A 24,921-nucleotide genomic window follows, 5' to 3' on the forward strand; every position below is an offset into this window, starting at 1 on the left:
CCCTTTTCTCTTTAAGTAGTGTTTTCTCATGCAGAAAACACTGTGTTATTTATTTACATCATATCACTGTTCCTCAAAAGATTCTACTGAATCTACATTATTTCAGCTCTAGAGATAATACGATGACTTTCTAAAAATCATACGACAGCTTTTTGGAGCAGGACTATATTCTGTGCTCTATCTACTGGGCTATCTTGTCCCTTTTACGTAGCTATTCTCACCTGAATTTCTGTTTTTACATGTATAACCACTGACATGACTAGATAGTCTTAATATTTTTGTTTTCTTGCTTTTGATGTTTTCATTTCTTTATCTCTTGTAAACTGACATAATTGGATCTATTTTGTTGGTTATTACTTTCGTTAGAAACTATGTCAAGTACTAAGTCTCAGTTTTACTTAGACATTGACTTTATTTTGGGGCTTCAGGAATGGGGGGGTCTCAGGAATATATTTAACATTCAGCAAATTGAGTGGAGCTTACAGAGCATTCTTTTCTTTTTTTCATAAGCATCTATCTTCATTCTCTTTGGGCAGTTCTTTTTTGTGTAGATTTTCTTTTTTCTAAGAGTGTTTATATTATTGTTCACTTATTACTATGATCTCTTTTCTCAGTTCTTTTTGTGACCATCTCTATTATCATTTCCATTATATTTCTTACCCTAATTCCTCATGATCCTCCTAAGAAAATTATTTGTCCAACTCTGTGGTAATCCTCCAAATGAAGAGTAAGATTCTTAATAATTCCTTAAGATGTTATGCTTGCTTCTAGTTTTGTAGTGGTTCACCATCTGTTTACTGTATAAAGGGCTCAGAAGTATCTGTTGTATCTAATGTATGAGGGATGTGGAAATAATAACAAAATGAAATTTACATTTATGCAAAGGAAAGATGATGCTAATATATTCCCTTGGGTTTGGCCATTCTGATATACTTGTTATGTTTGGAGACTTAATTTGCAACATACTTTCAGATGTTTTAAGGTGAATTAGATATGTTCATGTTATAATCAGCTTGCTTTTGGTTAAGTATGTTAAACTCAAGTTGAATAAAATTTAAGTTAGTAATATAAAAAGTAATGAGCTGTTCTACAATGTGATTTGGAAAAAAATTAGCTGTGCTTCTTGCTATAAGAACAGCAGATAGCACAACTAAGATTTTCTAAGTAAAGTAATTTTGGTAAAGGTTAATTTCACGGCAATAGAAAATGTTGGGAACTGGCATCCAAATGTCAAATTTCACATACAAATCCTAGCTTTATACTGACTTTTCTTTCCCCCCAAGAGGATAAATCTTAAAACTTATAATTTGTTTAGAAGACGCTGTAATGCTGTTTTAGGAATAAGAAACTGGCTTTATTTTTCTATAATTTAAATAATTATATATAATTTATAATAATTATTATATTTAATAATTATTCCATCTTAACAACAAGTAAAATAGTGAACAAACTAAAAAATCAAAACTCTTCTTAGATCCATCAGAGAAGTGAGGTCACAGGGCAAACCACTGCTCTCAAATTGAAGAGACAGGCAGGTAGAAAATGACAGCTTAACAGAAACTGCAAAAGAAACCACTACTGTGTAGGAAAAATCTAAAGTGTGATTGACAAATTACAGGAAGCTCCATGTAGACAAACCTGACTTGAGAACTCCAGGGGGGACCTGGTCGTAGGGAATCCCCACGTTTTCGTGATTTTACTTCTAGGAGCTCTCTCAGGTCCTCACAGTGACTATCTGAGAAAAATCCCCTGGTGCTTCCTCCAGGGGGAGGAGAAAATAACCATTTTGAGATATGCCAAGGCATCTTTCTTTTCTTAACAAGATCTGCTATCAAGAGAAAGTGTTTTACCAGAGCCTAATCTATTAGAGTGTTATCAGACACTAACTGACTTAGAAGAAGGGAAATACCCAACTCTAGCCTTCCATGTTGGAAGGAGAGAAATATCCAATTCTAGCCCCCTGTAGTGGAGAAGGAAACGGCAACCCACTCCAGTACTCTTGCCTAGAAAATCCCATGGACGGAGGAGCCTGGTAGGCTATACAGTCCATGGGGTCGCAAAGAATCGGACACGACTGAGCGACTTCACTTTCACTTTGATGCATTGGAGAAGGAAATGGCGACCCACTCCAGTGTTCTTGCCTGGAGAATCCTGGGGACGGAGGAGCCTGGTGGGCTGCTGTCTATGGGGTCACACAGAGTCAGACACGACTGAAGTGACTTAGCAGCAGCAGCAGCCCCTTGTAGCCATCCTGTTTCACCTAGGAGGGGAGCACAAGACTGAAAAGAACTTGTGAAGTTCACAGCTTGAGGAGCACAGTTCCTCTGAAAGGCTATACCTAGCTTCTGCTCCCGCCATACCTTATGACATTAGTAAATTCCTATTTGCTGTAGTCCTTTTATTCTGTGCATGGTGTCTGACTTTCAGCAAAAAACTACAAGGCAGACCAAAAAGCAAAAAACACAGTTTAAAGAGAGCAAGCATCAGAATCAGACTCAAATTTGCCAGGAATATTGGAATTAGGAAAAAGAGATTTGGGACAACTGTGCTATACAAAAAAGATCTTAATGACCCAGTTAACCACCATGGTCTGATCACCTGCTTAGAGCTGGACATCCTGGAGTGAGAAATCAAGTGGGCCTTAGCACACATCACTACAAACAAAGCTAGTGGAGGTGATGGAATTCCAGGTGAGCTATTTCAAATCCTAAATGATGATGCTGTTAAAGTACTTGCTCTCAGTATGCCAGCAAATTTGGAAAACTCAATAGTGGCCATGGAACTGGAAAAGGTCAGTTTTCATTCTAATCCCAAAGAAGGGCAAGAAGATATAATACCTTAATATGTGTGCACCTAACAACAGGTCATCAAAATTTGTGCTGCAGCAGCCAACAGAATTGCAAAAACAAATTGATCAGTCTATTATTATAGGAGGTGATACTTCAATACTTCTGCCAGAAATGGACAGATATAGCAGAAAATCAGTAAGGACATATTTGAACTCAACAGCAATATCAATCAACTGGATATGGTTGACACTTATCATCCAGCAACAAGAAGGACTACATATTTTTCCCAAGAAGAAAAATAGAATTAAAGAATTCTGAGAAAATTCAGAGTTCTTTTTAGTTTTTGATTAAAAAAAAAAATAGGATTTGCATCCATACATGGTCAAAAAGAAGAAAGACGAGGAACTCATTTTAAAAAATACAACAAGCTGTCACCTGCCTCCCCTCTACTTCTTACATATTTTAGGGCATGAATTTTAAAATTTTGATCTTTTAAAATACAGAAACATTTTTCTTGCCTCAAATTTGGTATAATGATTGAAAGAGTTGTGGGGGTTACTTTTCCAAGCGAAACCTATCTGGCACTTTTTCATTTATTGATATTATGAAGGAATACCTCCTACAACCCCTTGGTTCCATATAGCCAAATTTGAAAACTGAATCCCTCATGACCTGGCCAGTATTTTATAATTATTGACTTTTGCTCCTGAATAAGAGACCTCTAGATATCCAGATTCCTTTGAGTGATACAGCAGGAAGAGCAGAAGAAGATAAGAAAGGCCAGGGGAGAGTTTGTAAAAGGAAGAGAATGTTTATTATTATCATTTATCTGCTGGGTAGACTCATGATGGTGAAACCAAAGGGATTAATAACATAGAATTCTCTAAAGGATATAGATATCTTGTTAAAATGGATTCAGTGAAATTGTTCCCATCCATGTAGAATTAAAAACAAAGCAAAACCAAAAATAAAACACATCAAATGAACTTTTCCCCTTTGGATCACGAGTAGTGGTATGAAGACAAGCTGTACAAACCTTGATTAAGTCAAATCACTTCTTACCTTGTTTCCTCATCTTCAAAATGGAAATAGTGCCTGCCTTACAGAGCACTGGTAAGAATTAATTGAGAAAATGTGTGCACAGTGCCCGGCTCATATTGGGCATGCACCAGGGTTACTTCTCCTCCTAGTTCCTTTTGACATCGGAGGTAATATCTGGACTTCAGTCCTTGAATTCACTAGTTACTTGTCGTGAGATCTTTATAAGATCAAATTATTTTGTCTCTCCGAGCCTTATTTTCCTTTGGTATAAGATCATTAATATCCATGTTATAAAGTTGTAGTTGTAATTCATTTCCTTGTATCATCTAGGAGATTTTCATTGAATCTAAATCTGATGTTAAACTGCTAAAATCTTATATAAATATGTGAGTTTTACTGAATAGATCTTTTGGACACCAAATTCACATTTTTTTTTAAAGGAATATATAGTAGGAGGAATATAATAAGGACAAGTAAATCTCTAGTTTTGTTTTATTTTTCTCAATGGGAGGACTCTATACTAGCTTACTTAATTTTTGCTTAATATAATTCATTGGGAAAGTGGGGAAATTATGGATTGAGGATTTATTTTCACTTGAAATAGCTACTTCTAGAAAGGGTATACCTAGGGCACCAAGTTAGGGAGTCTAAACACTTGAATGTACCTCTTTCTTTGTTTTTGTTCTTTTTATCTTAGGTGACATTATTTTGAAATGAGACTTCAGCATACAGTAATGGTTTTGTGGGCAGATACTAGAAAATGATACTGTATGATATCTTTTATGTGTAATTTAAAAACAATACAAATGAATACACATGCAAAGCAGAAACAAACTCAGGTTTAGGAGCTTCACTGGTGGCTCACTGATCAAGAACCTGCCTGCCAATGCAGGAGATGTGGGTTCGATCCCCTGGAGTAGGAAATGGCAACCCACTCCAGTATTCTTGCCTGGAGAATCCCATGGACAGGGGAGCCTGGCAGGCTACAGTCCATGGGGTTGTAGAGAGTCAGACACGACTTAGCAACTACACAGACTGGAAAATTATTAAATACTGAAAATGTTCTGGCTTGTTAATTACCAAAGAAAGAACTAATAAACTGTTATTAAAATTTAATATTAAACTTTAGTTGATAAATTAAGACTCATAAATGAATCATGTTAAATGAGTTTGAATTAGATCAATATTATTGGTGAATTCAATTGTGTGTTAAATCAATATAAATTCTGTGATATTATCACAGAATAGAAATTGATGTATGTATGGTATATTGTATTGAAGGGTTGCAAATTGATGAACTGGGAAGTTGGTATTTTTAATGATGTTATAAATCCATGAATTTCAGTTAGATTTTCTTGAATATGGATCAGTTTTATAAAAACCAGCAGCAAAATATCATCGCTTTCGTATTCTGTAGCAGTTGTGTCAGCTTTTGCTTACAATCAAATGAATGTAAAATTTAACTTATTTTCTTACATGTTTCCCAAAGTTTAGGAAATGATGTAGCACATAGAGTGTTAATTACTTTTAAGAATTCCCAGTTTATCATTTTATTTGACAATATGTAGCTCCTTAAAGTGAAGTTGCTCAGTCATGCTTGACTCTTTGCAACCCCATGGTCTGTAGCCTGCTAGGCTCCTCTATCCATGGGATGTTCCAGAAAAGAATACTGGAGTGGGTTACCATTTCCTTCTCCAGGGGATCTTCCTGATCCAGGGATTGAACCCTGGTCTCCAGCACTACAGGCAGACTCTTTACCGTCTGAACTACCAGGGAAGCCCGTGTAGCTCCTTATTAAATGCTTATTAACAACCCTGAAAATATCCTACAAAGTAGAGAATAGTCTCTGCATGCAGTCTTTACCTGCAGGAAAAAGAATAGAAGAAAATATAATAAAAACTGAATTGTGAAAGCATTGAGTGCAGACAAGTTTATGCTGACAAAATGGATGTGAATTTATGTGTGAATGTTAAGGACATGTGAATATGTTGATCATAGCAACTGTTAGTATTGTTGTAAAGCAAATGATTTGCAGAGTTAGGTTAAATGCATTATGGGTATGGCTGGGATCAAAATAACATTAACTTATTCAAAGTTTTTTTGTTTTTTAGTATTTTTTAAAAAAATATTTATTCAGCTGCGCTGGGTCTTAGTTGCAGCATGCGTGATCTTTTAGTTGTGACATGCGAAAGCTAGTTGTGGCACTTCAGTTGTGAGGGCTTCAGCTGCAACATGGCATCTCTTAGTTGTAACATGTGGGACCTTGTTCCTTGACCAGGAATCAAACCTCAGCCCCAGTGCACTGGAGCTTGGAGTCTTAGCCACTGCACCACCAGGGAAGTCCCAGCATTGTGTTTGTTTTTTTAAGAAGCCAGATACTTTTGTATAATACTGGCTAATTTAATTACTTTTCTGGTAATAATTTAATGTTAAGAACAATTAGATTTCTGTGATTGTACATTTATAAGATATTATTTGGACAAGTCATTTATAAAATAATATGATTCATATACTTTTATATTGTGGTAAAATATGTATAACAAGAGTCACCATTTAACCATTTAAAGTGTATAATTCAGTAGTGTTAAGTATGTTCACATTGTTGTGCAGCCATCACCACTGTCCATCTCTAGAACTTTATCATCATTCTAAATAAAACTATGCACATTGAACATTAACTCCCCATTCTTCCTGACTTTAAGCGCCTGTCACATGGAGTTGATATCCAAAATATATAAAGAGCTCATAAAACTCAACATCAGAAAAACAAACAGCCCTGTTAAAAAATGGGCAGATGATCTGAACAGATGCTCAGTATTGTAATTATCAGAGAAATGCAAATCAAAGCCTCACTGAGATGTTACCTCAAGCTTATCAGAATGGCAATCATCAAAAAGAACAGAAATAAATAATTGGCAAGGATGTGGAGAAAAGGGTACCCTTGTACATTGTTGACAAGAGTGTAAATTGGTGCAGCCATTGTGGAAAAGAGTATAGTAGTTTCTCAGTTTCTCAAAAAACTAGAAATAGAACTACTATATGACTCAGAAATTCCACTCCTGGGTATATATCTGAAAAATCGAAAACACTAATTTGGAAACAATACGTGCATGGCAATGTTCTTAGCAGCATTATTTATAATTGCCAAGATATAGAAGCAGCCTAAGTGTCCATCAACAGAAGAATGGATCAAGAAGATATGGTATGTTCACAGACACATACCCACACATACAAGAATGCTACTCAGCCATAAAAAAGAATGAAATTTTGCCATTTGCAAGAACATGGATGGAGTTGGAGGATATTATGATAAGTGAAATAAATCAGACAGAGAAAGACAAACACTGGATTTATCACTTATATTTGGAGTCTAAAAAATAAAACAAATTAGTGAATATAACAAAAAGAAACAGACTCATAAATACAGAGAGCAAACTAGTAGTTACTAGTGGGAGAAGGATGGTGTGGGGAAGGAACAATATAGGGTCTAGGGGATTAAGAGGTACAACCTACTATGTATAAAATAAATAAGCTATAAGGATATATTGAATAGCACAGGGACTATAACTGATATTTTATAATAACTATAAATGAATTATATAGCCTTTAAAAAATGTATCACTATGTTACACACCTGACACTTACATAATATTGTACATATTTAGTAGAAAATATCAAAATAATGAAAAGCAGAAAAACAAAGAATTCACATTCTCCCTAACACTCAGGCCCTTTAACCACTATTCTGTCTCTCAATTTGGCTACTCTCGGTTTCTTATGTGAGTTGAATTATACAGTATTTTCCCTTTTGTAATTGACTTCTTTTACTTAGCGTAGTGTCTTCAGGGTTCATCCGTGTTGTCCCATGTATCAGAATTTCAGTCTTTTTAAGACTAATATTTCTTTATGCATATGCCACATTTTGTTTATCCATTTATCTGTCAATAAATGTTTGGATTGTTTCTACCTTTTGGCAGTTGTGAATAATGCTGCTGTGAACACTGAGGTGCAAATATTTGTTCAGTGGTGGTCATGTGTATTTTTAATATATATTTTAACATTTAAAGATATTTGAGGTAATAAAATTCTATTTGAATGGACTGCATAAATATCTGTGTTTTCACTGATATCAGTGGTTGTTTATTGAATACCCATCATGTATTCCAGTCCCCGGGGGGACAGACCACAAAGGGTCCCTGGCCAGTTAGGAACTGGGCCACACAGCAGGAGGTGAGGTGTGCAAAGGAGTGAAGTGTAATCAGTGTTTACAGTCACTTCCCATTGTTCACATTACCACCTGAGCTTTGCTTCCTGTCAGATTAGCAGCAGCATTAGATTCTCACAGATTCTCATATATCACAATGTAGTGATGATAATACAAATAAGTGCACAGTAAATGTAATGCACTTGAATCATCTTGAAACCACCCCCACCCACATTTGTGGAAAAACTGTTTTCCACAAAACTGGTTCCTAGTGCTAAAATGGTTGAGGACTACTGTTCTAAGGGATATAAAGAGAATATTTATTGAATACTTACTTACTGTGAATAGGGACATTCACATGTTACTGTTTTTGAAGAACTTGCAATCTAATAAGAATGATAGGATGTGTGTATGAAAACAGAACAACCTGGTAGCATATAGTTTTTAAAGCTGAAGAGACGTTCACAATCTGATCCAAACGTGCATCTTCTCATGCTAAGATTTTTGCATGTCATCCTAATCAGTTAAGAGGCAAAATACATGACCATAACAACAAGCATATTCCATTCAAGTGTATGTATTTAACATTCAAGCATAAATATTGGCGTGATCAATCATGACACTCTGCAAACAGTCTTCTGCAATAACAACATCCTTAGAATGGCTTATATTCTTTTATCCAAACTCCTACCTTAACTCTGACTTAATCTCCTATCTCCACCTCCACCTTGAGTTGTATAACTTTTTGTTGTGGATATGTTTATTATGCATGTAAACTGACTTAAGTGTAGGTGAGTAAAAGGTGAAATGATGAACTCTGTATGTGTTTCAAGTTTCTTTCCAGGCTTAAATGATTCTAATTTTATCCCTACAGTACCTGGATTTCCAGATGAAGGAAAACAGAATAATCAAGTCTAGAGGTTTCTCAACAGATCTATTTCATAATAATTTAAAAGGCAAACATTTGATTGGAATAAAAACATTTTGGTGTGCTTTGGTGTTTCAGTGATATTTCCCCTCTCTCAAACTATTTTTTTCTGGAAAAACAAAATTAATCCTTTGTGAATTCAGTCATAATTTTCCAGTTTAGTTGTATTTTTAAGGTTTTTCTGGATGCGCCAGCTGGACCTTTTAGATGCCACTCTCTTTTTCCTATTTCCTAACATTTCTAACCGAAATGTTAGAAAGACCAAAGGAAGACATACAACCAGTTGTTAGATTCACATTTCCTTTGTATGATGTTTTGAAGTTCAGAAAAGGAACTTTGAAAAATTTAAACACAGCTGAGCAGAGTTTCCAAGAGGCAATACTGTAATACTACTTCTTTCTCCATATTTATTTTCTTGACTTAGTACTGAGCCTGAATTCTGAGTGGTGAAGACATTTATAGACTCATTACTCTGTAGGGTGAAAAAAAAGGAAAAAGCTAATTTCAAAGTTAAAACTTAGAAAAAAGGAGATAATTGTAGAAGTGAGGAAGGATGAATGAACAAGGATGATCATCCATTCATTCAGCACACATATGAAAGTCTACTATGTACTAGGCACACCACTAAACACTGGAAATAAAGCAATGAATAAAATAGGATCAGTACCACTCCTGGAACTTCGATTGCTGGTAAGAGTGAGTAGAACACAATAGGCTCTTAAAAATAACTTGAATAAATGAATGTCTTGAATAAATAAATATATTATGGAGAAGAATTTGGGGGTAAAGGATATTTTAGTGAAAAAGTATGAAGTGTCCTGTGCATTGTATTTGAGATACTTCATTTAAAAAATGGAAACAAATAAAATACTTATTAATGGGGAAAATGAGTTATGGTAATACATAGAATGTATATAATATGTATATAATACATAGAATGTAATACATTGGAGCTCTTAAAAATAATGACATACATTGAAGTATGTTGGGTAAAATAAAAGATGTTCTTTACCTAATGTCAAATTAAGCAAAGTAGGCTATAGAATAGGATGTATGGAATGATTCTTTTGAGATTATTTACATTTATGTAAAATGTCTTGAGAGATAGTGGAGACTTTGGAATCAAACATTTCTGGGTTCCATAAAAGCATACTTCCTAAAAGTTATTTGTTAACATGTGTCAGAGTTTTATCTCACTAATGAGGGAACAATCAGGAAGACCAAAGAACTGCTTATAAGAGTTTTTGAGCATCAGAAATTCTTGTATTCATTAGGAAAGGGATGCCAAGATAAAGTTGCTTCACAGAAGTCTCATCAACTTTCTGAAGGAAAATGAAGCCGTATCACCTTGGAAACTTGGAATGTAAAGCAATGAGTTCAATTTAAATATCATCATGGTCTTTATCATCATCTCCAGTATCATTAAATGTATCAGTTTCATTGATTTTAGCATGGTTTGGAAGCTTGCTGTATGCCTTCAGAGTTATAGCTTTATCTACATTGCATTTTAAAATTATATCAGCTTTGTTACCTTGTTAGTCTGGAAGACCAACCAATAAAATATCTGAGATACTTATTTAAACTATTTTTCTCAACTTTCTTTTGTTGCAGCATAGCCTCTTTACATACCAAAACACATTGCTTCTACTCATTCATTTCCCAACATTTTGATTTCCTGAGTATACTCTTCTTCATTCATGCTCCTCATATTCCAACTTTTTTTTTCATTGTCTTTCTTACCCTTGCATCTGTTTAGCCTCCTTTACCTTATTCTTGGGCATGGCAGTGCCTCTCAGCATCTCAGGTTCGTTTCTTGTGGCAGTGGTGGCTGCTCCTTTGAGTGGCACACGGGACAAAGTGGCATATAGTACAGATGGAACCACATATGTGGGCGAGTTTTGACTGAATTTTTCTAAGATATACTTAGCATCAAAATTCTTTCCTTCCTTCTCTTTCTGTGTGTGTTAATATTTTTAAGGTTTTTTAAAAAATTTTTTAGGGGAGTGGGGAGGGCAGGTATAATGTTATCTTTACTCTTAGCTTTCTTAGCCTCATTACTAAGGTGAACCTCTCTTCTTGGGTCTATATTAAATGTCCCAAGGATTCCGTGAGGACTTTTTATCTTGCTTGTGAGAACTTGGATGATTCCTGGCCCTGTGTAAGCCCTGGGAATTATCTCCCTTTTGTTATCTGGTAATTTTTCTTGCCCGGAAGTTGTTTTTGTTCAACCATCTCATTTTATGCATATGCAAAATTGGTATTCAGATAAAATTTAAGTAGATCTTTTCCCCCCTTCTTAAATAGGCCTTTGTGTTGCTTTCAGTTCAGGACTGTAGCTGGTCAGGCTTCTCTGTCCATGGGATTCTCCAGGCAAGAATAGTGGAGTGGGTTTCCATTCCCTTCTCCAGAGGATCTTCCTGACCCAGGGACTGAACCCAGGTCTCCTGCATTGCAGGCAGATTCTTTACTGTCTGAGCCACCAGCGAGGCCCCAGTTGCTTACATATGGAAGTTAATTCTGGATTCTATTACTCCCTCATGGGTGAAAGTAGAGAATTCTTAACACTTTTAAATTGGAGAATGATATTCTTAGTGAGTGATATATCCTGCTCAAATTGTTTTCAAATACTATTATGTGCAAAAATTCATTTTTAAAAGTGCTGCCTAAATTAAATTTATCTTAGTAACAACATTTCTTCTACACATAGCTGTAAATAAAATCTGCTTTGGCTGCTTTTCTTCTAATATTAGTTACCAGTCAACTGATGCATTAAATTAAAGTTGGTATAACCCTAATGATTTATAATAGCTGATACTGTTTGGTACTGCTTTGCCTCACTTAAGAGCACTGGCTGTTTTATGGTACTTCTTTTCTTTTAAACATGATTCAATATAGCTAAAAGAACAAAAACAAAAGCAGTAACTGTAACATAACTCTTACTTAATATAGAAACTTTTTACTAATAAAAAGTCTGTTTTATATCCCATCTATTGAGATACAGTGGAAAAGTATAAATTTAGTACTAATTATTTCTTTGAAATTCTTTCAGTTAGTTTAAAAGTGCTGGTAAGTGGTAGTTAATTGAGAATGTCTCATTAAGTTTGTAATTAAGAAAGTAAAGGATGCCCACCTCCCAGAATATTGGAAATAAAAGCAAAAATAAACAAATGGGGACCTAATTAAACTTAAAAGCTTTTGCACAACAAAGGAAACTATAAGCAAGGTAAAAAGACAGCCTTCAGATTGGGGGAAAATAATAGCAAACAAGCAACAGACAAAGGATTAATCTCAAAAATATACAAGCAACTCCTTCAGCTCAATTCCAGAAAAATAAATGACCCAATCAAAAAATGGGCCAAAGAACTAAACAGACATTTCTCCAAAGAAGACATACAGATGGCTAACAAACACATGAAAAGATGCTCAACATCACTCATCATCAGAGAAATGCAAATCAAAACCACAATGAGGTACCATTACACGCCAGTCAGGATGGCTGCTATCCAAAAGTCTACAAGCAATAAATGCTGGAGAGGGTGTGGAGAAAAGGGAACCCTCTTACACTGTTGGTGGGAATGCAAACTAGTACAGCCGTTATGGAGACAGTGTGGAGATTTCTTAAAAAAACTGGAAATAGAACTGCCATATGACCCAGCAATCCCACTTCTGGGCATACACACCGAGGAAACCAGATCTGAAAGAGACACGTGCACCCCAATGTTCATCGCAGCACTGTTTATAATAGCCAGGACATGGAAGCAACCTAGATGCCCATCAGCAGATGAATGGATAAGGAAGCTGTGGTACATATACACCATGGAATATTACTCAGCCATTAAAAAGAATTCATTTGAATCAGTTCTAATGAGATGGATGAAACTGGAGCCCATTATACAGAGTGAAGTAAGCCAGAAAGATAAAGACAATACAGTATACTAACACATATATATGGAATTTAGAAAGATGGTAACGATAACCCTATATGCAAAACAGAAAAAGAGACACAGATGTACAGAACAGACTTTTGGACTCTGTGGGAGAAGGCGAGGGTGGGATGTTTCTAGAGAACAGCATCAAAACATGTATATTATCTAGGGTGAAACAGATCACCAGCCCAGGTTGGATGCATGAGACAAGTGCTTTGGCCTGGTGCACTGGGAAGACCCAGAGGGACTGGGTGGAGAGGGAGGTGGGAGAGGGGATCGGGATGGGGAACACATGTAAATCCATGGCTGATTCATGTCAGTGTATGGCAAAAACCACTACAATATTGTAAAGTAATTAGCCTCCAACTAATAAATGAAAAAAAAAAAAGTAAAGGATGTATTTGGTGAAGAATAATACAGATTTTGTTGTTGTTTTTGTTTGTTTTAAGGATCTGAGATACTCATGAAAGAGTTAACAACTGTCATGGTTATGCTTGATTCAGTTGGCAACATGAACTTCATTCTTTATCATTAATGTTTCAGTTACCATACTAGGTACAAGGTGCCCTATCTAGTAGTCATTTTGTGTCTATTATGTCCTTAGAAGAGAGACTCGAAATTCTTAGGGTAATGTTTGAAAATGAGTCAGTAGTAGCATTGTGATTTGAATGTCCTATGCTGAGGCTTAAGGAAGATATTTTTGTCTCTAGCATCAGAATTACATATAAGTAAATCTTTAAAAAAATCCTAAAGAAATTTATAGCCTTAATTTACATGTCTCTCAAGGGATGAGGGTTAGGATTATAATTATAGATGAGAGAACTATAAAGGCACTAATTCTAACAGATGGTAGCAAAATGTCCAAATTTTTGTTACTTTTGTTATTTCTTAAAAACTGATTTCTAATACCTTTAAAATTACTGTTTTTAGATACAGCCATTGAGTTTGGTATAGCAATAGACTGTTTACTCTTTAATTTTTTTGATAGCAGATACAAAATCCAGACATCTAATTATTCAGAATCTTTTAGACACTAATGGCTGTTTACTTGTGAGAAAATTTAAACTGGTATGTGATAGTCACTAGATCCATCTGCCGAAGTGGCTTTAGATTTTGATCTGTTATTACTAAAAGCGATGGGTCTTACCATAGAGTGACCTAGGCCACATGGATGCACTGTGTTTCTTCCCCTGAGATCGCTTACTAGTGAAGTTCATGGATTCGGTTTGTTACTTTGGTTGGATGTTCCCTTGTCACTTCGCTACTAAAGTGTAATAATCCCTCAACACAAATGGTTTTGGTTAGCCAAGCCTTTTTGCTATGATTCATTTGGAGTTGAGAACAGGGACTCTGTAGTGAAATAGATCTGACTATGAATCTCTGCTCCTCCTGGTTTTGTGACCTTAGGTGAATTACTTAACCTCAGCTGATGCATTTGATATTAGTATAGTTTACTAGTTTAAATGTGTGAGCTCTAGAGCTAGTTTGTGGGGATTTGAATCCTGGTTGTGCTGCGTATAAGCTGGGTGACTTCAGACATGTTTCTAACTTTCTGCCTCCTCTTTCCTGTCTGTAAATTAGAGATAAGAATAGTACTTATCTGTAAACACTCTGAGCTTTTTGAACCTAGCTGGAATGTAATAAGCACTCAATACATGTATACTAGTATTATCTATATAAAAATGAGGACAGAAATAACATAAGAAGGGTGTTATGAGGCCTGAATGGTAAAATAAATAAAGCACTTCACACTGGGACTTAGTAATGTTTAGTAAATGATGGTACTATAAGGAGACTGGGGCTTCCTGGATGGCAATAGTGCTAAAGAACCCACCTGCCAGTGTAGGCAGCATGAGACCTGGGTTTGAATCCTGGGTTAGGAAGATCCCCTGGAGGAGGGCATGGCAACCCACTCCAGTATTCTTCCCTGTAGAATCCCTTGGACAGAGGAGCCTGGCCAGCTATGGTCCATAGGGTTGCACAGAGATGGACATGACTGAAGTGATTCAGCATGCATGCATATAAGGAAATTAATATTATGATGCAGCAGATACATCTGTGGAGTAAACATAGATCCAGGATTTGTAATTAAAGAGACCACACTGGAACTCCATTGCTAATTGGTTAGGACAACAATGAGTTCCAGCATTCTGTTAGGTCATTTGTACAGAACAAATCAACTTTTCTATCCCAACTGGTGCACAGATGGGGCAGATGAAAAAATCCTATCCAGTGCTGGGCTGGATGAAGCACAAGCTGGAATCAAGATTGCCGGGAGAAATATCAATAACCTCAGATATGCAGATGACAGCACCTTTATGGCAGAAAGCAAAGAGGAACTAAAGAACCTCTTGATGAAGGTGAAACAGGAGAATGAAAAAGTGGCTTAAAGCTCAACATTAAAAAAATTAAGATCATGGCATCCAGTCCCATCACTCCATGGCGAATAGATGGGGCAAAAATGGAACCAATGACAGACTTTATTTTCTTGGGCTCCAGAATCACTGCAGATGGTGACTGCAGCCATGAAATTAAAAGATACTTGCTTCTTGGAAGGAAAGCTATAACGAGCCTCAGTTCAGTTCAGTCACTCAATCTTGTCTGACTCTTCGTGACCCCATGGACTGCAGCACGCCAGGCCTCCCTGTTCATCACCAACCAACTCCCGGAGCTTGCTCAAATTCATTTGCGTTGAGTTGGTGATGCCATCCAACCATCTCATCCTCTGTTGTCTCGTTCTCCTCCTGCCTTCAATCTTTCCTACCATCAGGGTCTTTTCCAATGAGTTAGTTCTTCGCATCAGGTGGCCAAAATATTGGAGCTTCAGCTTCAGCATCAGTCCTTCCAATGAATATTCAGGACTGGTTTATTTTAGGATTGACTGATTTGATCTCCTTCAGTCCAAGGAACTCTCAAGAGTCTTCTCCAACATCACAATTCAAATGCATATATATGGAATTTAGAAAGATGGTAACAATAACCCTATATGCAAGACAGAAAAAGAGACACAGATGTATAGAACAGACTTTTGGACTCTATGGGAGAAGGGGAGGGTGGGATGATTTGAAAGAATAGCATTGAAACATGTATATTATCAAGTGTGAAACAGATCACCAGTCCAGGTTGGATGCATGAGACAAGTGCTCAGGGCTGGTACACTGGGATGACCTAGAGGATGGGATGGGGAGGGAGGTGGGAGGGGAATTCAGGATGGGGAACACATGTAAATCCATGGCTGATTCATGTCAATGTATGGCAAAAACCACTACAATATTGTAATTAGCCTCCAACTAATAAAAATAAAGGAAAAAAAAAACAAAACAAAAACAAAAGCATCAATTCTTTGGCACTCAGCTTTCTTTATGGTCCAACTGTCACATCCATACATGACTACTGGAAAAACCATAGCTTTGACTAGACGTACCTTTACCTAGACAGTGTATTAAAAAGCAGAGACATTACTTTGCCAACAAAGGTCCATCTAGTCAAAGCTATATTTTTTCCAGTAGTCGGGCATGGATGTGAGAGTTGAATCATAAACAAGGTTGAGCACCGAAGAATTGATGCTTTTGAACTGTGGTGTTGGAGAAAACTCTTGAGAGTCCCTTGGACAACACGGAGATCCAACCAGTCCATCCTAAAGGAAATCAGTCCTGAACATTCATTGGAAGGACTGATGCTTAAGCTGAAGCTCCAGTATTTTGGCCACCTGATGTGAAGAACTGACTCATTAGAAAAGACCCTGATGCTGGGAAAGATTGAAGGCAGGAGGAGAAGGGGATGACAGAGGACGAGATGGTTGGATGGCATCACCTAATGGGCATGAGTTTGAGCAAGCTCTGGGAGGTAGTGAAGGATAGGGAAGCCTGGTGTGCTGCAATTCATGGGGTGTCAAAGAGTCAGACACGACTGAGGCACTGAACAGCAGCAACAGAGATTTCAGAATTGCAGTCTCGGTGTACCTATTGTGATACAGTTTGGAGTTGGCCACACTCCACAGCTGGCCAGGAAAGTCAATGCATTTATTGGGAAAAGCTTTTGCATCAGCCATTAAAGATCCGACATCAAACTTTTCCCAACATGAAGGATTATTAGAAGTTTTGAAAAACAGAAAGTGAGTCATGATGCGGGCTTCTCATATTCTACTCAATCCTAAAATCTCATATTCTGGTCAATTCTAAAATTTACCCTTCTTCTGTAGTAATAGAATCCTGACCTTTTGTTTTTAGCTAGGCACACTGATGCCTGGAATAGACTATTTCCCAGCTATGTGACTAAGTTCTAGCAAAAAGATAAAAACAGCAGCATTATGTGTGTGCTTAGAAAAGGCACTGACTCAACTGTAAGAGACCCCATTTTGCCATTCAGTTTCTCTTCTTCTTTTTGACCTGTATTGAAGACATGATAACTGGAGCTTTAGCATACATTTTGGGCCATGAGGTGATCTTGATGATGGAAGCCAGCCAGGGACCTAGAAGGGTACAGAAGTAGAAACTTTGGTCCTTGAGGATACTTGCAACCGCCATCTCTATATCACCTGTCTCTAGACAACTTTTACAAAAGAAAAATAAATCTCAGTGTTTTTTAATCTAAGTTACTGCTGTGTTTGGGTATTCTGTATTGTGCAGAATATATTATTATATTGAGGGGAAGGAATAAATATTAAAACACTATTGAGATTTAATCACTGGTGTATAGGGTGGGGTGTATAAGAGGACTTAAATATAAAGGAGATTGAAGGGCAGTAGCATGAATGATTAAGGAATTGAGATTATGGATATACTTTTATTATATTATTGGGGAATAAACTTTTTGTGAAAATATTTCAGTGACATTTGTAAACTACTTATTAAATTATATTTTGTTGGCTATAGGGTATGGTTAGAAGAGCTGGTAAAACTGATGGGGGAGCATAGATAATTTTTGTCTTTACAACATTAATAGTCTTATATTGCTAGGTTGTTATACCATTGTTAAATGCAGTATTTATAATTTAGTAGATTTTTTTTCTGGTAAATTTATTCTAATTAATGATATTTCACATGTCTCTAAAAATTTTGGATTGACAAATATAAAAAAAAAGTTAGAAAACATTGGGTTAGCCATTTTCTCTAAAATAGGTTGAGTAAAGATTATTTTGGAGCCTACACAGCAAATGTTTAAGATTTATTCACTCTTTTACATAAAAATTATTCTAAAAAATTGTGTATTAATACTTGGGCCCTCACTTTTAAATGGTTTGTGTGACACCAAAATAATTGTTTGACATTTAATTTAATAGCTTTGGCTAGACAAAGGTTTAGATGGCTAGGCTGAAAATGTGATAATCTCTCTAATAATGTTGCCTAATCTATGACTTGGTTTTATTGGATAGTGTGGAATTACAGACCTGTCTTTAATGTAAATGTTTGCTAATTTGGTATACCTAAAGTGTCTAATGTGATGTGTTTTAATATATCTTTATTAATGAGCTTGAACATCTGTCTGTTTATATTATAATCATTTGTATCAACAGCATAATACAGTCTTAGGCACAAGAGCTTAAGTTACTCGATTTTGAATCCTGTGTCTTCTAGTTACTAATTATGGGACCTTGAATATGTTTCTCTGATTGATTGGGAGCATAGTGTTGTGATAAGGGCATTCTTTTATAGATAAAAGACCTTCACTCTGACCTTAGCTTATACTAGCTTTGTAAATGCTTTAAGCAAATTACTTAATAGCCATGAGCTACAGTTCCTCATCTGTAAAGGGATGGCGAATCATAATTAGAGCGTTTTTTTTTTTTTCTGAGGAATACATTGAAATAATTATATAGCACTACAGAAATATAAAACATTAAAATACTTTATCTTCACTTTTAAAAAATCAAGAATATTTTATTGTTATGATTTTTTCCCTTGGATTTTTTATAACTGGAAATTTGTATTTGTTTGACCATTTTCATTCAACTTGCCTACTTCCCACATTTGCAGCCTCTAGCAACCATCAATCTATTCTCTATGAGTTTGGGGTTTTTTTTTTTTTTAAGATTCTGCATGTAAGTGAGATAATACAGTATTTGTCTTTGTCTGCCTTATTTTACTTTGCCTAATGCTCTCAATTCATCCATATTGCTGCAGATGGCAAGATTTTCTTCCTTTTTTATGATTGTATACGATTCCGTTGTGTATGTGTGTATATGTGTGTGTGCATGTATGTGTATAAAATCTGGTGTGTGTGTGTGGTTGTATACGTGTGTGTGCGTATATGTGTATAAAATCTGTTGTGTGTGTGTATGAGTGTATATTTGTTTGAATGTATATATATTTTTTGAGGAACTGCTATACTGTTTTCCATAGTGGCTGCACCAATTTATACTCCTCCCAACAGTACAGGAGGGTTCCTTTTTCTCAACATCCTCACAAGCACTTGTTATTTCTTGTCTTTTTGGTAAAAACATGTAAGGTGCTATCTTGTGGGTTTGATTTGCATTTGCTGATTAGTGGTGTTGAGCACCTCTCCTTTATCTGTTGGCCATTTGTGTATTGTCTTTGGAGAAATGTCTATTTAGATCCTATGTCTGTTTTTAAAATGGATTGTTTATTTTTTCTTTTGAGTTGTATGAGTTCTTAATATATTTTGGGTGTTAATCCCTTATGTATATATGGCTTCCGAATATTTTATAGGTCGCCTTTTTATTTTGTTGACGGTTTCCTTTGCTACGCAGAAGCTTTTTAGTTCAGTGTAGTCTCACTTGATTATTTTTGCTTTCATTGCCTTTTTCTCATTTGGTGTCAAATTAAAAAAAATCATTGCCAAGACTGATGTCAAGGAGGTGTTAAAATTTTATGGTGCAAAGTCAATGGAATTAAGGAAAGGCTGGTAACTCCTTTAATTATTGAACTAATAATTAGTTGTAGCTTTTATTTATCAAACCCACACTGTGTGCTAGCCACCATGACTAGCACTTATATACATATCTTAGTTCAAGACAACTTTAAATATTCATTTAAACTAACAAAAGTAAATAGAGTTAATAGTCTGACTCAACCAAAATATAAAAATAATAGCTATAATTGTAATTATTATATTTTAATTTTAATTGGTCCATAATGAATGTTATTAACTAATTTACAAAGAGGTTAAATTTTGGCCACAGTCACACAGCTAGAAAGTTGAGGAAATGGGCAAAAATTGTTCTTAGTGACTCTAAAACTATTAATTCTCCAGTTATTATATTGCTAAATATTATTGAGTGTATCTCCTTGTATAGATATTTTAGTAGTAGCTTTAAGGCTTCCCTGATAGCTCAGTTGGTAAAGAATCTGCCTGCAATGCAGGAGACCCCAGTTTGATTCCTTGGTTGGGAAGATTCACTGAAGAGATAGGCTACCCACTCCAGTGTTCTTGGACTTCCCTTATGGCTCAGCTGGTAAAGAATCTGCCCGCAATGCGGGATACCTGGGTTCAATCCCTGGGTTGGGAAGATCCCCTGGAGAAGGGAAAGGCTACCCACTCCAGTATTCTGGCCTGGAGAATTCCATGGACTGTGTAGTCCATGGACTTGCAAACAGTCGGACACGACTGAGTGACTTTCACTTTCACACTTTAAGTATTGCATTAAAAATATATGTAACTTGTTACAATCTACTGTTGTTGAAGTTTTACCAATATGAAGTGTAGAAACTTTACCTCTAAAGTTCCTTTGCCCTCCTCTCATTTTTAATCTGATGGTCTTAAAATATCTCCTCTGTATATATTTAACACCACAACAGACAGTTACACTTTTTGCTTCACTTGTCAAACATAGTATAGAAAACTCAAGAATAGAGGGTAAGTCTATTATATTTACCCATGTTTTTGCTCTTTTTTATGCTCTTCCTTCCTTCTGGGATTTATGAGGCAAAAAGAAAACTCAGAGAACTTACCACTGTGTTGTTCCTTTTGTCCCTAGATCCTTGCAGGTCTGCCTTTGCTTGCCAAGCCTTACACAGTTATCTTAAATTTTTTAATATAGTGGCCAGGGTTTTTAGCTGTTCTTAGTGGGAGGGATGGGGAGAAGTACATGTTTTCCATCTTGGTCTGAAACTGAAAGTTACTTCATTGTACTTTCAATATATATATATAAAAATCGGCTATGCTGGAGTTTTATCTGGTTTTCCTGATAGTGTGCTATTTGGGAGGAAAAAGCTTGGGGCCTTTACATCTCTGGATTGAATTGTACTTGACAACTCTAGTGATAGAGTTGCCCATCACTGGGGTTAAAAAAGTACATATAAAAGAGATTCTCTAGCTTCTCTTGCAATTCTTGGAAGTGAGCAGTTTCTTAATAACAATAATAATAAAAAAATAACTAACATTGATTTTGGTTCTGCCATTTATTGACTTTATGACTTTGGGAACGTTATTTACTCTCAATGTGCCTTAATTTCCTCCACTGTAAAATGGGGATAATAGTACTTGAAAGGTTGTTGAGAAGATTAAATGGTATCATAATTGTGAAGTAATGAGAAAAAATACCTTACATTCAGGAAGAACTATATGAATGTAGCTGTTATCTTCATTATTCTTAGAGTAATAGGCCCATATGATAGGTGTTATTACATTCATTTTAAGAATAAAAAATTCAGGCTCAGAGTAAGATGCCTTGCCTGGTTCTTTTTTGGCCCAGTTCTATATAGGTATTCTTAGGATATATACCCAGAGCTGTCTGACCTTACAGTGTGTGCTTTTCAAGGTATGATGCTATCCATCACCATCATCAAATCCCTCTGCATCCTGCATTTTCACCTAGCATTATGTGTATTTCTCTTCATACTTGACATTTTAACCCAAGCCATAACATCTCACCAATCACTGTACCATAATTTATCTAACCTTCTCTTATTTTTGGATATAAATTGTCTCTCTCTCATCCATCTGGCTCATGCATTAATGAATGCTTGCCAATATCAGTATATTATTTTTTATAATGCAGTAGTAACGATTGACCTTTAAAGGGCTTTGTGCCTTTTATATGAAGATAGAAATGTATTTTATAAAAATGTATATCCCACTAAAAATTTTCAGTAGCATAATATGTTTATTATACTTTTGAATCTCTGTTCTGTAGAAACTGCTTTAAATCAATTTGAATCTGAATTTTTGAATCTTTATTGTTATTTAGAAAGAGTTCTGTAGAAAGATTGTGCATCTTTATTCATTAGTTGTGTTGTATGAGACTTGGAATTTTTGCCATATGTCTCCTGGCCCTTATTAAATGTAATGTTGGAGGACTGTGCAGGTTATCAAGAGTTGGCTTAAATGTAAGTCTTTGATTTGAAATTATATTTGGATTTATTTCTTTCTGAGCATCTATGGTTTACATTTTCTGAATGTAAATATAGATGAATCAACATGAAATGACTTTGAAGAATTAGAGCTAAGATTCAAAGTCTTAATTTTATTTTTATTTTGCCTAGGATTTTGACTATAGATATTAAATGAATACATGCACACTGTAATATTTGTGCATTCACTTTTTTTGTTCTACAAATATTATTATAGTGCTTGCTTTGTTTTAGACACTGTTCTAAATCCCTGCTCTTCTGATACATACCTTTTAGTATAGAAAAGAAATAAGCCAATAATTATTGTGATAGTGTGATAGAGAATAATGGGGGATGGTGAGTGCTTTTCTTTTTTTTTTTTTTTAAAGACAAAGTATTGTAGCATTCTTATAGCGTTTTATAGTCACTCACTTTTTCTTGCTGCCCAGGGTCCTGGTTTTGTTCTGCAGCCCACCCTTGGGAATAAATTCTATTAGTCTAATCATAATGTAATCCCATTTCACTTGACAGTGGTTGAATTTTCAAGGGGTGGGTTGATTCACTCTTGGTTAATAGGATGTGCAGATTTGGGAGAGACATCTTTTAGTAGTTTCTCTCCTTTATAATGCGACTGACTAGGACAATTGTTCTTTTTCACATAATTACTTGTGGCTAAAGTTAAGATAGCCAACTTGTTAGCACAAAGAGAGCTAGGGCGAGGACGGAAGCTGATATGCCAAGCGGGAAAAATAGAAAGATGAAAAGGGTTTTTTGACTATTTCATGGAACAGTTGAATTAGTTCACTTTAAAACCTTTTTTTAATCAAGTAATTGATGTCCTTATTTTTAAGAAATTATTTGTTTGGCTGTGCTGGGTCTTGGTTGCTGCGTGGGCTTTTCTCTAGTTGTGGTGAGTGGGGCTCCTCTCTAGTCCCAGGGCAGGGGTTCTCTTTGCAGTGGCTTCTCTTGTTCTGGAGCATGGGCTCTGGGCTTGTGGCCTTCAGGAGTTGCGGCACATGGGTTCAGTAGTGGTGGTGCCCGGGTTTAGCTGCTCTTCAGCACGTGGGATCTTCCCAGACCAAGGATTGAATTAGTGTCTCCTGAATTGACAAGGGCGGAACCTTTACCACTGAACCATCAGGGAAGCCCTGATTTCTTAATTTTAAAGCCATTTTAAGTGGGATTTTCTCTTACTTCTGTCCTAACATGTCATAATTGATACGTGTTGTCAGGGACTATCCCTGAAAAGAGGGGACATTTAAGTAGAGGTTTGAATTACAAAGAATAAGCCAAAGGGATTGCAGGTCAGGTAGAAGGTACAGCAAGAGTGAAGATCCCATGATAGGTAAGAACTTTACATAGTCTGGAAACTGACAGAAGGCTGGAATACCTCGTTCCTATTGAGCAGGGAAAAGATAATAGTAATATTTATAAATTGCATTACAGTTTCTAAACCATTTTTACTTATTTAATTTGATCTTCACAGTTAAATGAAGATATACTATTATTACCATTTTGTATTTTGGTAAACTCCCCATATATTTATAGCCAGTGATTTATTTGAAATAGTTGCTCTTTCTACTTTATTATGTTGGCATATGAGTATATGTTATGTCCAAAATCCCCTGGAGAAGAGTGTGGAAACCCACTCCAGTATTCTTGCCTGGAGAATCCCATGGGCAGTGGAACCTGACAGGCTGCAGTCCGTAGGGTCACAAAGAGTCGAACACGACTGAAGTGACTCAGCACACAGCATACATATGTTATGTATGTATTTGATAACCAGATAAAATGATAAGATGTATGTTTTATTTGAATTTGTTAGTGTTACCACTTTTTGGCTGTATTGATTTGTTTAGGGCAGAAAGAACAGATGCCAAGGCCAGTTTTCTGGATCCATTTGAATAGTATAAATTAATTGCATCAGTAAACACAACCTGGTGTGTTGAATTAAGGTGAGTGACATGCTCCTGATAGAAACCATATAAATGTGATTATGTGTTTGCACTTCATAACTAGGAAGGCTAATTTCTAAGATATTAGCTGGTTTTAGTGAATTAATAGAGTATTTTGTGCTCATGTATTCAGGATGCCTGGCATTTTAAATTCATATGTGCATATACTGTGACCTTACTGATAAGTGTACTGTGAAAGCATGATAGATAACCCTGTAAGTAATGAATAAAAATTGAATTTTGTAATCTTGGTAGTTGCTATATGAAAATATCCTTTTCTTTCCTTTCCTGTCACTCCCTTTTTTTCCCCTTCCAGGCTTTCCCTTCTCTCCCTTTCTGTCTTCTCTTCCTCTCTTCCTTCTCTCCCTTCATTCCACTTATCAGTTTAGTTATTTAGGTTTCAGCTATCATTAAAGGACCGTTTTAATTTATGATTCTATTTTTACTTGCTTTTACCTACTTCTTCCTTAAATTATTAAACAAAATGTTATTACTGCTCTTTTCACATATGTGGAGAATAGACAGTAAGAAAGATTTTAGGTAAGATCTTTACTTAATTTGAAAATGAATTAAGATCAGTTGAGAAGATATTTAAGTAAATAGTTGTGGACTTGTATTAATCTGGAATTGACTTGAATTATATGTACATAGGACTTTTTAAATATTTGTACTTTATAATTGATAATTAGCTTTTCTCTAAAAGTTTCATTTGATTTCCTTTTATCAACCTGAAGCCTTTAAAATATAACAGTTAAGCTTTTAACCTTTGCTACATTATAGTAGTCGTT

General features: G+C 35.7%; 1 protein-coding gene across 6 annotated transcripts in view; it reads left to right on the forward strand.

The window, feature by feature from the left end:
- Positions 1 to 24,921, forward strand: part of FUT8 (fucosyltransferase 8) — a 314,622-nt gene that overhangs the window by 101,720 nt on the left and 187,981 nt on the right. The window lies entirely within an intron of this gene.

The sequence above is a fragment of the Cervus canadensis genome, chromosome 6 (genome assembly GCF_019320065.1).
Source record: "Cervus canadensis isolate Bull #8, Minnesota chromosome 6, ASM1932006v1, whole genome shotgun sequence".
Lineage (NCBI taxonomy): Eukaryota > Metazoa > Chordata > Mammalia > Artiodactyla > Cervidae > Cervus > Cervus canadensis.